This window comes from Eurosta solidaginis, chromosome 1 (genome assembly GCF_040869045.1).
Source record: "Eurosta solidaginis isolate ZX-2024a chromosome 1, ASM4086904v1, whole genome shotgun sequence".
Lineage (NCBI taxonomy): Eukaryota > Metazoa > Arthropoda > Insecta > Diptera > Tephritidae > Eurosta > Eurosta solidaginis.
Window position 1 is genome coordinate 392,721,705 of NC_090319.1, and position 14,941 is coordinate 392,736,645.

General features: G+C 35.8%; 1 protein-coding gene and 1 long non-coding RNA gene across 3 annotated transcripts in view; one reads left to right on the forward strand and one right to left on the reverse strand.

Annotated features, from left to right (window-relative positions):
* Window positions 1-818: 818 nt before the first annotated feature.
* Window positions 819-14,507, reverse strand: LOC137238515 (uncharacterized). The gene is made up of 3 exons (XR_010949209.1): window positions 14,411-14,507; window positions 9,855-10,010; window positions 819-2,102 (listed from the first exon to the last, which is right to left on the reverse strand). It is a non-coding gene; the product is annotated as an uncharacterized lncRNA (long non-coding RNA).
* LOC137238514 (V-type proton ATPase 116 kDa subunit a 1-like) overlaps window positions 12,553-14,941 on the forward strand; it is a 41,947-nt gene continuing 39,558 nt past the window's right edge. Inside the window, exon 1 of one of the 2 annotated variants that reach the window (XM_067763601.1) lies at window positions 12,553-12,724. The gene's annotated coding sequence lies outside the window, so the exon portion shown is untranslated. The remainder of the gene's footprint in view (window positions 12,725-14,941) is intronic. The other variant, XM_067763602.1, reaches the window with a different exon arrangement.

Below are 14,941 nucleotides of genomic sequence, written 5' to 3' on the forward strand. Positions count from 1 at the left end.
TCTATGTAGATACATTCATACAAAAATTAATAATTATAATATGTCAGTTAAAAATTTGCTTCTAAAACTCGGTTAAATACGTTAGTACCATCGGCAGTTATAGCAGTGATTTGCTTATTTGGACACTATCGAAGACTATCAATAGTTTTTTAAACCTATCGAAAACTATCGATAGTTTTGCAACTCTAGTGCCAACAACCGGATAAGTGAAAGCAAATGTTGACAAATTCACTCCATGTGAGATCCCTATGTACCGGCCTGCCCAAGCAATTCCATTATTCTTTATAACATAGCTTAGGACCGTAAATATCTTTAATACTTTAGCGTAGAATGGCGATTCATAGTGGCTTGAGGAAAATAGGTGTTCATACTTCAGCGAACTTCTTCAGCCCAACATTAATTTTGAATTTTGAAATTTTCATTGGCTGCTAATTACAAAAGATTTACATTGGCACTAAAATTATTTGAAATTTTGTGAGCGTATATGTGTAACATTAAATAGGCTAAGTTTGCATAGATTGATTAATTTTAAATAAATTATATACACAAAATATTGGCCACGCAATGTCATAGTCATTATTTACATACGGCTTAGTTTAGTTTATAAGTTTGAAGTTAATATTTCACCTATACTATACAAATGTACAATCTCTATGTGTTTGTATTATAAAAAATTGAATTAACATTTGCATTGATATTATGCCTTTCTGTTTATATTAAACACAACCACTATTGTAAACCAATAATAAGTTTACACTTATATTATTTCTTATGTAAAAATCTTGCCCAAACTCACCAAAAGATATGCATTACCCATATATTTTTTTTCTTTCTAAGCAACTATATATTTTTAATAAGTTTATTTTTATTTATTGTGATATTAGTATAATTTCATCACAACTGAAAATTAAATCAATTTACTACCTAATGCATATTTAAATAGATCATATGCATTTACCTAACATACATACATACAAAATATTATCTACTCGCTATAGGAACAAACAAAAAAAGCAAGAAAAGGTTCATTCAAAAAAAATTAATAAATTGGCTATAAACTTAAAAATGGATATTACATACAGAAATATAATAAACATTTTAAATTTTTCGAAAAAGTAGAAGATAGGTGAGTATGGATTATCACATCCGTAAGTTATTATATGTTATTGTTAAAATGGGAAGTCTTTTTTGGTAGCTTAATAACTAAATCCAATATTTAACACAAATATTTGTTTTAAATGCTCTTCTTTGTTTTAAATAAAATAATTAATTAAACTTATTTTGTTGCTTCTATGTCACTGCATTCCAATGTAATTTCCAAAATTATTATTTTTATTAATTTTTATATTATATGCAAAATGTGCATTTATTTTGGTAATGTTGGTTGTGCAGCTTTACAGCCCAAGAGACATAAAGTTATTCTTTGCAGTTGCTGCCTATATACGGGTACATACTTTAAAATTACGCTCTACTCTCCTTAAAGTCATTGCTCGTTCGCTACTAACAACAGTTTTCGCGGATAGCTCGTATCATGTTTTGTACACACTCAGGAACGGGATTTTTTCTCAATATGCTGACATTTTGCCGGGGTAAACGCTTTATGATAAATAGTTCATTTGTCCCATACAATTATTTGCTATAAAAAAATTGAAATAATTATGTTATTTAAATACAAATATTTAGTTTAGTTATTAAGCTACTAAAAGAATTGTCGTCCCATTTTATTATTTATTAATTTAATTCTAATTAAAGTTGAAATTGTTCACATATACATAATTACTTTACAGAGGTAGATAAAAAAATTGAAAACAGAAAGACTTTAGCAAGCTGTCATGCTAGTTGTCGTCCTGATTATATAAAAAGAAAGCAAAATGTTGTAATCAGATTTTCCAACTGTATTTTCCATTCCAGGTGTTTTAACATGTTTTGTTATGCTCGGCTTCAGTTAGTGTGCAGGATTAACAAATTCGAAGTTGATTCCCAGACTGTTTTCGGTAAGCTTTGTATGGTGCAAGAAGCTTATCTGTCTTCACAAAATGGCAATACAAAAATTTTAAATGCAGCCGTTGATCACCCAAACGCTTCTTTCTGATCGGGTTGGTCTGAAATTACAGTTTTGCTTTTAATTTGAATTGTTTTCGTAAAAATACGAATACATACTTATGTTTTGTGTTAAATACATAACACAATACAATCACCCTTATCGCGAAGTTCACGCGGAAAAGTGTTCGCCTTCACTTCATTTGTTCCCGTGAACTTTTTCCGCCTATCGGCAATTGCGGGCGAACAAAAGTTCACTTCGAAACAGCTGATGCTCTATTGCGAATTGGCAGTGAACAAATAATTTACTTACAATTGTGTAAATTTTGTAACCAAGCATATATTTCCCTAAAACACAACAAAAATATAAATAAAAAATTAATAAAATAATGTTTAGTATTGCACTTAGGTTGGTATTGATTGAGCGCGAGGCCAATATATATGTAAAAGCGATACGGAGGCAATTAAGGGACAGTTCTAACCCTTTGGAGCTAAATGATTCACTGTAAGCTAAAAATTACTATTTTCAGCACTTTTGAATAACAAGTTAATTTTTTTCAATTAGCTTTCGCCAATATTACAGGCTAAAGAAGCTGGCATTATAATATTTGCTAGTTATTCTTACCAACTCCTTGCCACCATTGAAGCAAAAATTTGCAGTTCCACTAATTGTAAAATTGTGTACATGACTTCGCTTTTTCGCATAGGGAAAAGGCGTCGGAAAGGATCGTGAAGTGGGTCTTAGCCAATCTTGTTTCAGTGAGGTGCTCAACATTTTGGAACCGTTGCTTTGTCCACAATGGATAACTTGGCCAACTGATACGTTGTCATAAAAAATATAATTTACAGCAATACAGGAATTTCACTTCTTCCACTCGGCTTCCGATTGTGCATTATTTATTGATTTATTTCTAATAATAAAAGAACATATAATTATAAGAGTATCAAATTTCAAAACAAAAAATTACTTAAATTTTGTTTTCCTCTTGTTCGCCTGTAAAATATAAGTGAACAAATTTGGGTGTTCATTTCGCCCGAACAAAGAGTTGCCGATAAGGTGAAATCTTTTTCGAACACGAAAATTTTTTTCGCCACCCTCTGCGATAGGGTGAACAAAAACTGTGAATATTTTCGGGTGAAAATAAAACTCGCGATAAAGGTGAATGAATTTACGTACTTTTTGATACAGACTAATCATGGTAATTTTTTTAGAGGAACGGGATTTTGTACAGAAATACTTACAGCTGCAAACACAAAAATAGTAGCAAAAATCATCAAACAATTCTCTTTTTTAAATTTATTTTCGTTAATTTAAGAAAAAGCTTTAATTCATTGTATAACTAAACCTATGCAAAGCAATTTCAAAAACGTTTCCAAAAAAATTGAAAATTCTTCATTTTTTCGAGTATGCAGTTCAGTACTGCCGTCCTAATAAAGAATGTGGGTATCTACATTCTATCTGAAACTAAGATATTAAACGCATCTTTCCATCATATTGTGAAATTCCGCTTATTTCAACTCTTCTGCTAACGTTTGAATCGCTAAACTGATGAATAATTCACTCCAATATTTTTTAAATGTTGTTGTTGTTGTTGTAGCAATAAGGATACTCCCCGAAGGCCTTGTGGAGCGTTATCGATGCTGATGGTCCTTTGCCGGATGCAGATCCGGCACGTTCCGGTAACAAAGCGGACCATATGTGGAACGATTTAATATGACCACGTGAAATCTTCAAGGCCATACCGCCCTCCCACTCTTTAGATCCATGAGGAACTTGGGGTCGCCAGAGCCTCGGCTGTTAAAGAAACAGTATTCGCTACCGGTAGGTGAGGTTGACAAGTGGGTTCGAGAAGTTATATATTGCGCTGGCAACCCCTTTAAAGGGATGCGCTACATAACCCCTTGAACCGATTTGGTATTTTAATCGCCTCTTACGAGAGGCATACATGCCGCGGGTATATTCTAAGCCCCCTAACCCGCTGGAGGAGTGTTTTCACATCTAATTGTACAGATCTTTAAACGCTTCTCGTTTTTTATTTTCGAAAATAAACAAACATAATGAAATATATATGTATGTAGGTTTGAAAGGAAAGACGGTAGGTCGAAGTCTACAACCAAATAATATGCTACTTATGAGGGGCTGATAAGCGCAATACAAAGCTTTATAGCTTCAAAGCTTTCGCAATCCAATTGTCAACCTCACCTACGCGAGGGGAATTCTGTTACAAATATGAATGTATCATACACATATTCAGCAGGCGAGGCTCTGGCGACCCCAAGTTCCTCATGGAACATGGTGGAGGGCGGGATGGCCTAGAAGATTTCATGTGGTCATATAAATCGTTCTCGAGATGGTCGGGCTAGTACCTTAATGGTGATTTGTTACCGGAACGAAACGTATCTATATCCGGCAAAGGACCATCGACATCGATAACAGTCCCCAAAACCTTGGGGGAGTGTTGTTGTCGTTAATACAACAACAATAACATGCTATCTATGCCATCCCCACTTGGGCCATGTGGTGTTATATGATCACGGATGAAAAACCAATTTCACTCAAACCATAAATATGAATCTGTCAAACTGTTTATAAAAATTTTAACGATACATGGATCCATATAATCGAAATCAAAACAAGACAGCTACGGCTGTAAACTGCATCTGGATTTTTCAACTATCCGGATAAACCGGATATTGAATAACCGGATATCTAAGCAAAAATCCGGCTATCCGGATATCTAGATTCATAACTGGGAAATTCGGATATCCGCTGTTCTGCTATCCGGATACGTAAACGGAAAATCAAGATATCCGTATGTCCGGATACTGGAATATAAAAGTTGAATATTTGCATATCAGAATTGAACGAAGCAAACATCGAAAACTTATTCACAAAATATGTTTGTAGATTATTAAATTAACGTCAAAATTAAAAAGCTACAATTTTACAAACAAGTGAGAATAAGAACAGTGCCATTTGTTTATATTGTGAAATAAAATAATTTAAAAAAAATTGTTAAGTTCAACGGTTTTATTGAAAACAATACTTACATGAAGCAATAATAATACTAAAAGCTAGAAAATAATTAGGTAGGTCCTAGGTACTAGTATGAGGAGTATGATCATCAATCTAGGGCGTTGATCAGACAATTAAATAAAAGCGTTGGTCGCCTGAAATTTCTGAAAATGTGAGGCGTAGCATAACCTTATTAAGGTTCAGTTGGTCTTATATATGACTATCAATAGAAATTTGCCGCGTCCAACGCTTTTATTTAATTTTCTGATCAACGCCCTAGATTGATGAGGAGTGTGATGACTAGTACTTAGGACCTACCTAATTATTTTCTAGCTTTTAGGATTATTATTATTTAATGTAAGTATTGGTTTCAATAAAACCGTTTAACTTAACAATTTTTTTTAAATTATTTTATGTTAAAGTTTCTAGTCTTTATTTAATTGCCTATTATTTCTCATTCTATGTATTTAGTTCATTTAGTGACTCATTATTACAAGGACTCTTTCCTGACAATTTGTTACAATCTAAGTCCCCAATACATAATCCTTCCAAAGACTTTACTCGACTCTGCGCCACGTATGTATGTAATATTTGTTCCAAATATGTGCCAAATCGGACATCATAGGTCGCTTTCTATTCATGTATGTATTATGTGTTCCAAATATGGACCAAATCGGACCACAAACACGATTTTTTTGAATATCTCGATCTTTACGCCACCTAGCGGTGATGTTTTTCATAGGTCGCTTTCTATTCTTGTATGTATTATGTGTTCCAAATATGAACCAAATCGGACCACAAATACGATTTTTTGAAATATTTCGATCCATGTGCCACCTATCAGAGGTTTTTTCTTATTATTGCATTGTCATCGGGTTCTGAACTATATTACAAGTTTGAAGCTTGTAGCTTATCGGGAAGTTACTTAAATTTCAATTACAAAATTCGTTCACAACGGCCGTGCTGCGTTTAAAAGCTGCGAAATAGTAAATGGTCTTGATTACCTAGGAACCAGCGTTAGAACAAAAACAATGTCAGCCTAAAAATCCAGCGGCGAATTACTCAGGTCAACAAATGCTGCGTATTTGACCTCTAGTTGTTGCAGCAGTGTTACTCTTTATGACAAAGCATCAGGTTTTTTGGCAAATTTTTGAGCAGCTGTGCCAGCCTCGCGCGTTGGTTGACTATCCTAATTTTTTAAGCCAAGTTTGTAACTAACTCCACACGGCGGTCTTCAGGCTATAGACGTAGGAAGGTCCTAGATTGGAAGTCCTGGTAAAATTAACACTAAAATACTTTAGAAATTGGTTTACTAACAGATTCGTCCTCAGAAAGGGTTTGGAAACATTCCAATCATAATGAAATGCTTTTATCTCTCCTTGTAATGTTTTTACATAAGCTCGGTATCCAGATCACAAGAAAACGCTCAGGATAGGTTAGGTTGAACTGGCGGCTTAATAAAGACTGAATGTGTCTGTTACCACAATTAGTTTGACGACCAAACGTAAGAACCGCAATCAAGTGCCAGGACTCATGTTATAGAAAACTTCGTCCTCTTGGCAAACACTGGTGAGCGCAGGATACAAACACGAACGTGCTCAACCGTTTCTTCCTGCAGCCTCCTTTTGATTACTCCCAAACGGATTGGGACCTATACCGTCGATTCAGCGACTGCGACACCATCCTTTGCTAACTCATCGACATTTTCGTTACCCTTATATTGATGCGACTGCAAGCTTAAGCACGCTTCGTCCAGAATTTGTGCTGCTTTCTTCTGTACGAAGATTACTCGAGCCGTTCTACAAGATTGTGCGGTGGTTCAGTTTTATCCAAACCTCAAAGAATATTTTAGGCCATTATACAATGGCTCCACCTGGCATTTTCAGCATAGCAGGTAATATCTCATCTGTACCCGGAGATTTGAGTGCGCACAAAGTTTCGGTATTTTGGTATTTGTCACTAATCCTGCTACCTCTCTCTCAGTGTTAGGTGTGTATACGTTGTTACATATGCAACTCTTTCGCATCATCTCAAATGGGAAGTGTCTTTAGTAGTGTCTCAACCCCCATTCAATGGGCATGACCACTCACAAATGTCCTCTAACGGGAGTCCAAGGAAACTGGCAGTTTCAACAGGGGCGGATCACAGGGAGATTGCTGCATGTGGGGACAAATCGCATGCAGCCTTTTTGTATGTGTTTTTAAGACCAGGCGACCAAACTGGTGACGCGTAGCATATGAGCCGCAGCCAATTGCTTTGTACGTGGTTAGCAACATTTGTTCATCTTTTTCTCAGGTGCTGCCGGGAAGCAACTTGAGGATTTTTTGCGGATTTGCGTAATTTAGGTACAATTTCGGTGGCATGCGCCTTGAAGGTGAGAGCATTATCAAACGTTACCCCTAAGATTTTTGGGTGACTGACAGTCGGTAGCGTTCCATCATCGACGTAAGCGTCCTCACCTCCGTCACCTGTTCCTTCTACGTTGTAAACAGAGTGGCCATGGATTTTCTCGGTGATAATGCCAGGTTGCGCGAGGTAAAGAAACTAGAAAGACCAGGTGCATAGCTGTTTATTTAAGAAACTAATTCATATATTGACGGGCTAGGCCCCGTTACCATAATCGTGCAATCGTCGCCATAAGAAATGGTTGTAACTCCTGGTGGGGAGGGGAGCTTTGATTTGTAGTGATGGGTTGGAGCGGCCGCGTTAGCTGGAGGCGCAGTTTGACGCGAGCAAAAGCGAATGGTTGATGTGGCCTGCTGGGGAGCGTTGCTGCTAGAAGGTGGCGAAAGTACACTTGAGAGTGAACCGCGGGACGTCCTTGCACGCGAACAGCAGGGAGCCACAAAGGTTTTGTAGAAATTTTGGGGGAGGCGATTGGGTTCTAATCCAGAACAACCCGAACGGTGCAACCATCTTTTACACGTGACACACTGGCAAGAGTATGACCGTCTAAGGGTCCGACATTTTCAGTAGAATCACAGCCTGGGACCGGGGCTAGGCTTAATGCCTTCCCGGAGCAGGAAATATGGAGCAGTCCAGGCGCAAGGAGCTCGTCCGAAAATGACAACTTGTGGGAGGGCAACAAATTAAATGGGGTTACAGTGAAATGACAGCCCTTGGCCGGGAAAAAAATCCGGAGTGGATCCGGTAGATAGTACTATTTATCGTCATCCTTTTTTATTAGTACCGCGACCACATAACCGTTATTTAGCAATTTCATAAGTTTCGCTGGAGATTCTATGTTCGCACAAAAATGTTTCCCTGAAACCCTCTTCTACCTGCTGATTTTACGTTTATAGATCCTCAACAGATCTTTATATTCCTCCCAGAATTCTTCGGTTTCCGCAACTTTTGCCAACTAAAAAATCTCGTTACCTGCGTAAGAAGACTCGACTCCGTACTCCACCAAGGTGGTTTTGCTTTCCCCTTGAATATTCTCAAAGGAAAAGCTCTGTTCAGCGCAGTGGTCAGCGCCTTTGATAAGAAGTTCTTGCACTCGTCCAACCCGTCTACTGTGGTAACCTCTTTAAGCTGCCCCAGTATTTCCGATACACATTTTTAAAATTTGTACCAGTCTGTTACCCTAGGGTTTCTAAAGGTTTTATTTTTCTCTACCCTCTCTAGGGGGATGAAACTAATATATGCATGGTCTGAGAAGGATGGCCTGTCAAGGACCCTCCATTCATACACTCAGAGAAAAAATCGTTCTAAAACGAACGAAACAAGTTCAAAATTAAGAACATTCGTTGACAAAAGTCTGTTAAGTACGTTTTTTCTTAACTCATGACCGATGGGCTTGTTTCAAGAACAGTTTTTCCAAGTACATCGTTCGTATTTTATGACCAGTTTGGCATTGATGTGTGAACCTTCTGTCCTCATTTCAAGCACTACTTGTGCTTAAAATAAGATTTTTCGTTCTCACGCTTCGAGAACGATGTGTGGTCGATTTAACAGTTTTCGTTCTCAATTCAAGAACGGTTTGGGCTTGCTAATTGATGGGAGGGGAAAGTATTTTTTTTAATAAGTATCCATTTATTTTTTATTAATAATAATTTGTTTGTCATAAATAAAAAATATTTATAACAAAAAAATTTTTATTACAGTCCAAAAATTTAAGAGAAAATGCATAATATGCATTTTTCTTATGTTTCTCTTATTAAGAAATTATTCTTATTTGAAGATGTAATCTGCATATATACTTAAAACATTTCATAACAAGTTTGAGAATTATCTGTGCATAAGTGAACGAAAAATAAAAGTTAAAAAATTGCTTTAAAAAATTTTATAGTTTGACGGTGATCGAACTTGCGCCACGCGATCACAACCACAACATCATTACCGCTGGGCCACCACGACTGCTTGATAGCTTGCGCCAAATTTTTTATTTAACATTGTAGTACAAACGAATTTTACCCTTTCTTTTTACTTGAACTTAATTTAAGAACATTGTTCTTAATTTAAGAACATTGTTCTCATTAATAGAACATTTGTTCATGTTTTAAGACCAGCCGTTCTCTTTTCAAGAAAATGGTGTCAGTTCAAGAACAAGGTTGTTGTTTTGAGAACCGGTCGGTCGTGTTTCAAGAACAAAAAAGTAAGAACATGAAAATCTTGAATTGAGTCCGGTGGTGCTGGATTTTAGAACGGCGTTTTTCTCTGAGTGTATACCAATATATCATGCTCAGAGCTCAATGTGATATCACATTGCTTGCCGTTGGCTGAACTTATGTAGGAACGCTACCGCTGTTAGCCACCTGTAGACTACTCTGCAGTATATAACAAAAAAGTTACTCACCTCCATTGTTGACATTCTCTCCTCACATACGTTGTGATGCCCATTCGCATCCGCGCCTATGACAAGCCGTCATTTGTACCTTTCTTGATCTACCAGCCTTTTGAACGCATCTGGTGGGGCTTTCACGTTATGGGCCATGTAGCAGGACGCCAGGATCTTGAACGAAATTTTGTATATAATGTGATTACTAATAAGCGAGGTGCGGAGATAATTTTTTTTATAAAACTAGAGACAGTGTGGATACTAATGTTGTAAAAACCTTCAATCAACCTAAAAATATTCAACTTTAAATGTATTTTGAATATGTACCTTTTTTCTTAACGTAAAGTGCTGATTCAACAATTTAAATTAGGTTGGAAAAGTTTATTTTGAAAAACCTCTTAAACAATTGGTGATTTACCACTCGAGTGATTAATAAGAAGAATAACTACCGTAGCTCGTCTTTATTTATGAAGCTGACCTAAGTACCAAGTTATTTAGGCCCTATATTCCTATTATTAGATGTATCGCACAAAAAAAGTCGAAAGCTGTTATTCCGAATTTTGCAAGTCGTTTTTTTATACCATATTTATTATACAATTTCAGAAATTCATTTTAAATATATCCAACAATTCAGTGTAGACTTCTTTAAAAAGTGAAAACGATGTACGCAGAAACAGTTGTTAGAAATGAGTAGACATTGTTAATACGCCTTATAATCCTTATAGGGAAATTTTAATCAAAGTACGACAGCTATGAAGCAGGTCTTTGTCGGGCCCTTGAATCTGAGTTTAGGTCTTAGAGAGTGAAAATTCTTAAAATGTTCCGTGACATAAATTTATTTAGCCCAGGAAATGATTCTATGACGGGAACCATATTTTGAACCTTTGGAATACTTTATTTGCTATTATTACACAGCTTCATTAAAGGCTTAGTTCGAACATGTTTCACTTGTGACAAATGCTATCCCACCTGTGACACTTATGTTTTACATTATAGTAATAAAATCATTTAAGAAAAGTTCATTACTTTTACTTGGATTCCCCAAATGTTTTTATGTCTAAAAGTATTGAAACAAAGCAGGCCACTTTTTATAATATACTAATGAACTGCGTCTTTTTTTCCTCCCACCTCTGACAATTATACAACTTGTTATAATTTGCATATATACTAAGATATTGTGAGTTTTTTTTTACATAACAGTATCTACTGATTCAATGTTAAGTGTCTGAAATATAAGAACGTGAAATCTCCAGCTGGTTTTATCAAACTGCTTTAATAAAATAAATAAATGTAAGGCGCGATAACCTCCGAAGAGATCTAAGGCCGAGCTTCTCTTCCAATTTGCGTCGTGCTCCTATTGATTTTCCCTACAAATTGGCCGGACGGGACCTACATGTTTTTTGCCGACTCCGAACGGCATCTGCAAGGCAGATGAGTTTTCACTGAGAGCTTTTCATGGCAGAAATACACCCGGAGCGCTTGCCAGTCACTGCCGAGGGGCAACCCCGCTTAGAAAAATTTTCTTCTAATTGAAAAGCCTTATTTCTAAAATTTTGATGTTGCTTTGCCCGGGAGTTGAACCCAGGGCATACTGTGTGATAGGCGGAGCACGCTACCATCACACCACGGTGGCCGCAACTGCTTTAACAAAGATTAAATATTGCGTAGAATCGTCCCACCTGTGATGATGGAACATCCCATAAGGGAATATACATTTTTTCAAAGAAAACAACTTCAACTTTGGCTTGAACGGGGAAAATAAAAAAAAAATCTTTGAGCGTTTTATTACGACGTGGATACCGCGCTATATCCTGAATCTGTGAAATTTTTGGAACATTTTGCAAAAAAAAAAAATGTACATTTTGGGGAGCAAAAAATGAATTTTTATGTGTCAAACATCTTTGCTTGCGGTATGGGGAAATCCTTAATAAGCGTAAGCGTGGGAAAGGACAGGAAAGAAAAGAAAGCCAAAACAGAAGGCATGTTATCAATTTGGTAGTGTCAACAGCTCAACATACTCGAGTATCGAGCACCGTTTCTAATTATAAAACCATCACTGTATATATTTACATTCCATACGAAAAAAACCCCACAAAGATTAAAAGCCAACACAATGCTTGTATAAACATGGCTTCGTTTGTCATATGGGATTCATCATAGGGCTGATCACGGCGGAAGCAGGAACAGGCTACAGCCGGAAATTAGCTGATTAGTACTTTTTTGTATGACTTCAAATTTCAACTTCCAACGCAGTACGATTTTGACATTAGTCCATCCATTTCGAAAAACAAAGTACATGGGATCTTTGTTTGGATTTATATGTATGTCACCATGCTGCCATCTTGTATAGATCCGCCATGAGACGCTGATTGTCTATGAGCCGGTTTTTTGAAGTTGCATGATTTCATTTTTTGGGAGTTTTTTCTAGTTGTAATTTTGGTGTGTATAACTATCAAACATCATTGTAAAATTAGCGCTAGATAGTACCGAATTCACGCCACTGGGACTCATTCAAAATGCTTACATGCACAGGTATGTATTTGACCTAAGGATACACATAATACATTTTTCTAATCAGTCTATATATCTTCTTAATTAAGTACTAAAAATGCAACTCTGTATTTAGTGCTAAGAAAGCAAGATAACATCAGACTGGCATTTTTTGTTGTTAGTGTATTGTATTGTTTATGATGTTTGTATTTTGAGACTATGATTGAAGAGTGGTGGGGTAGGCAAAACGTTCAAATCCTACAATTGAACGAGCCAGACGTTTTTATATTGCCGACCAGACAAGTTCTAAAATTATAACAACGTCAGAATAAGAATTAGTGTACCAAAAAGTACTCTTTGGTTTGTATTTGTTTTTGTACGTTGGAAAAGTTAAAGCGGTAAGCAAGGTGGCGAGTGTAAAATTTGTATATGTATATCTACATACCTTTGTACATATGGATGCAAATAAATATGTATGTATGTATGTATGGATCTACATATATACAAAAACTAGAATGAAACGATCACCAGTACAGAATATTTTATTTAGTATCTACATATACAATATTTAAATATATGAATGTACATACATTCCTAATTACGTACATATTTACTGACATAAATGCATGTAAAAGTGGCAGGTGAAATTGTAAGAAACTAAAAACAAACAAAAACACCGAAGAAGAAGTAGTAACATAATTCTAATAAAATCGAAATGCCGGAAGCAGGTCACGGGGCAGATGACAACAGTCGCCGCTGGGCGCTTCTCAATCAGTCCCCAACTTAAACCTTAAAATTAAGAAATTGAGTGAATGATTCATAAATACATATTATGTAGATATGAAACTACTACTCGTATATGTAATTATATACATTTATACTATATGTTTGTGTGTCCGTGTTTGCTATTACAATGCTCAGTGAATAAAAACGTATTTGCATGTACGTTGGACAGTGTCGGTGCCCATACGAAATAAAAAGGTTGTAAAATTTCGCTTTGAAGCTTCAAAAAAAAAAAAGTTTTATTTAAGTCACGTGAGCCTGTCTCGCTAATTTAATGCATATTAAAAATAATATTTATATAATAGTGAACAGCGCAAGCATTGCTAATATTGCTAGATAAACTAATGTCAATTGAACGACCTTAAGAATATTCCCCGCAATTTGGATTCAAAACATATAGTACAGAAAGGCAATTCTTAGAGACAAATTAAAAAGCGTGGAGCATGGCGTTAAAATGACCGAGTGGATAGGGGCTCCCGCCTTTAAACCAGTATGAATGTAGGAGATTTCGAGTTCAAAACTCAGCACCCGAATAGCTAGCTGATGAAGAATCGAAGTTCAAAAACATGACCTAGTAACAATCGCCGTGTGCAAATTTTGTAATTTGTCTCTAATATCAATAACAAAAAAAAAAAAAAAATTATATTAGGCAATATGAAACTGTCTCGCTAATTAAATTCATTAATATATAAAGCTTATGTTGAGAAAGTCTCGGATTTTTTTTTTTTTTCAATTCCGTTGATCCTTATTAATGCAGCAGAAATAGTTTTATGATTGTACTAGCTTTGTTTTTGACATACCTACCATTTTTTAAAATAAAACATATTCGGTTTTTGTTTGGCAAACCGAGAAGCATAGGTACTTTAATGGGATATAATTGGCTCAGTCTGCATAACGAATTCCGAACTCAAAATGGCATTAGAACGAAAAAGACTCAACAAATGGCGTGCATATTTAAAAAAATCGAATATCAAATAACCAACCTGGCTTTGCAAGCAAAAAACAAAATTTAACAACTCTCTCAACATAAGCTTTAAATTAAGAGCTGTCTTTTGCAATTTTTTTCGTCCCAGTCTAATGTGAATATATTTCTTCATATGCGTCGGTATAAATATATACCGATATAAATACGTATATATAAACGTAGAAATAAAAATGTAGTAAATGATTTTAAAACTGACGAACTTTGACTGTTCAATTAACGACTTCTTTTATTATAATTAATAGTCATTCATACAAGAGTCCGTATGTACATATTTTCTTAAGTTTTAACTGCGATACAAAACGAATGTTATACATACCTACATACCACATACGGAACCACTTTTGAGAATAGTTTTCAATGTGGCAGTTTGTACTTCGCAATTAAACTTCGCTTCACAACTGATAGCGTGCTTAAGTCAAACTAAATCCGGACTACTAAGCTTCTGCTGCTTTTATACTCTCTTCCCAAATGTCTAGACGTTTCTTCTTCTAGAATCCTCTACCTGGTCACCAGCTATACGTGCGTGGATTTGTAGTGTGCAACCATATGCGTGTATATGTGAGCGAAATAGTAGCTGATGATGACATGCGTTTGTGAGTATCTCTCTTCTGCTTGTATGTATGTGTTTACGTACATACAAGTGTGGCAGCTTGCTTTATTGTTGTTGTGGCTTTATTTACTTAGTATCAGATTTGTGATGTGAGTATCACTTAGTGCTACTAATATTCGTGATACACTTACAAGAGGTTTGCTCGGTAGACAAAACATTCGATAATTGCAGTAATATACATATGTACATAGCTCTCAATTTGAATTACACCCACTGACTGTTGTTTCCTTGCAAATT